The 1,989-nt window shown below is 52.6% G+C and overlaps 1 long non-coding RNA gene across 1 annotated transcript; it reads left to right on the forward strand.

The window, feature by feature from the left end:
* The first annotated feature begins 52 nt into the window (after nucleotides 1–52).
* On the forward strand, nucleotides 53–1,531 carry LOC103258403. The gene is made up of 2 exons (XR_504179.2): nucleotides 53–207; nucleotides 281–1,531. It is a non-coding gene; the product is annotated as an uncharacterized LOC103258403 (long non-coding RNA).
* Nucleotides 1,532–1,989: the final 458 nt, after the last annotated feature.

Raw genomic sequence — 1,989 nt, forward strand, 5'->3', positions numbered from 1 at the left:
CTGGTCTCAGCTGGAGGGCCCCTAGCCCAACTTGGCCTTCCCGGAGCCCTAGGGGTATTGCTGGGAGAGACCCATGGCCACTGACCCCTCTTTCTGGAGCAGGGTCTCCCAGACCCCAGCAGAGTATCCTCCGAGGTGCAGCAGATGTGGGCACTGACAGAGATGATCCGGGCCAGTCACACGTCGGCGAGGATTGGCCGCTTTGATGTAAGTGTTGCTTCCCTCTGCTTGGCTTGCATTGCCCTGAGCGGGTCAGACCTGATGGTCTTTTGTGTTGCAGGTGGATGGCTGTTATGACCTGAATTTGCTCTCCTACACTTGAATGATGGCTCCTAGCCAAGACATTGGCCTTTCCGTGTCCACCCAGGCTTGGTTTGGGCCACCAGAGGCCGAAGTGTGTTCCCTGTGCATTCTGAATGTTGCCTGCATGCCTGTTTTGTCTGGGTCACATTCACAGATTCAAGTTCCTTAAGGGCTTACTGTGTTGCTTCAGCATGAGCTCCTGACAGGGGCTGTCTGTCTTTGCCTGGCTGCCACCCAATTCTTCTTTCTTCTACCCTAAAAACACTCCACTTCTACTTAGTAAGAATCCTCGAGTGCCCTCTGCCCTCCTGCCAACACATACACCCCTGTCTTCTGCCTGCTCCCTCACCCTCAGTGCAATTCCACTACTCTGATGCACTAGAACCTGCTCCATCTAACCTGAAAGGCCAAGATTAGGAGTTTTAAGAAACAGAAACCCCATTTCTTCCTTTGCGCCCCCTAGTGGCCTCCTTTCCCTTTGTGTTGTGCCACAAAAATAAATGTCTAAACTCTTCTGATGCTTGCCTAGGAAGCAAAGCTGAGGATTTGGGTGTCCTGAGTTCCTCGGTCCTTGAACTAGCTCCTGGATGGATGTTCAAATGGGTGTGCCCATTAGGCCTGGGCCGGTTCCTCTGGCAAGGCTGGGACCTTAGAATGAGAGCTGGGACCTGTCTGCCATCTGACACAGCCCAAAGCACATCCATGTCCCTTCTCCCAGTTGCCCCTTTCCAAGAGTCATGATGAGGGGTCAACTTTGGTGTGGGGGTAGGTCCAAGTAAGGGTTCTCATTGGTGCCTTTTAAGAGGCAGGGGTCCTCCATTACCTTTGACTAACCACTGAATGATGCGGGCTGCTCTTCATGTGAGAAGCTTGTGAGAAAATCCTGTTTCCTTCTGGTTCTTCCTGGCTTTGCCTCTGGGGACTATTATGAAGCAGTACTGCAATGTCTGGGACCTGGAAAATTGGACATGTGTGTGACCCAACAGTTTCCTGGGGGAAATTCAGCAGCCTTTTAATGGTCACCCTCTGCTCTCACTCGAGTTCTCACTTACTTAGTTCCACTCATGTTCTGAAAGGGTGATGACCATAACCCTGTGTTCAGGGAGCAATGTGTGTGTTTGTGAGTAAAGAGGATACCACGGTGGCAGGGACCATGCTTCATTCACAGCTGTGCCCCCAGCACAGGGCCTGGTTGTGCAACAAGATCAATAAATACCTGTGGAATGAATAATTGTTCTGGCTGCCCATTTCTACTTGGTGGGAGAGCTGAGGACCCCTACATGAGGCCAGATTACCTTAGTGCCTGCCAGGATAGCTCCACCTTTCTGTGACTGCTTCACTCTCCCCATCCCCCATTTGACCTTGCACTTTTGTTGTCCTAAATGTCTGATTCAGGCCTTTCAGCCCTCTAGAACTTTGGCTCTTTCGAGGCAGGGTGGTTTAGCAAGGGGAGGTCTAGCCCCTAGCTCTCTTCTGGGCAGCCCAATCAGCTCTGGACTGCCAGATCTACCCTGAATAAATAGCTAGCGGAAAGCGCCCGAGGCTGTTTCCCTGTGGTTTGGAGTCCCAGCACTCCCTGCTGTAAATCCCAGCCTGCCCTCGGGACTGCCCGCCTCCTCTTATGAAACTCTGGGCGGTAGAGCGACCTGTCCGAGTAGGGACTCGGACTACATCTCCCGGCGTGCC

This window comes from Carlito syrichta, unplaced genomic scaffold (genome assembly GCF_000164805.1).
Source record: "Carlito syrichta isolate Samal-C Ts95f unplaced genomic scaffold, Tarsius_syrichta-2.0.1 Scaffold83006, whole genome shotgun sequence".
NCBI lineage: Eukaryota > Metazoa > Chordata > Mammalia > Primates > Tarsiidae > Carlito > Carlito syrichta.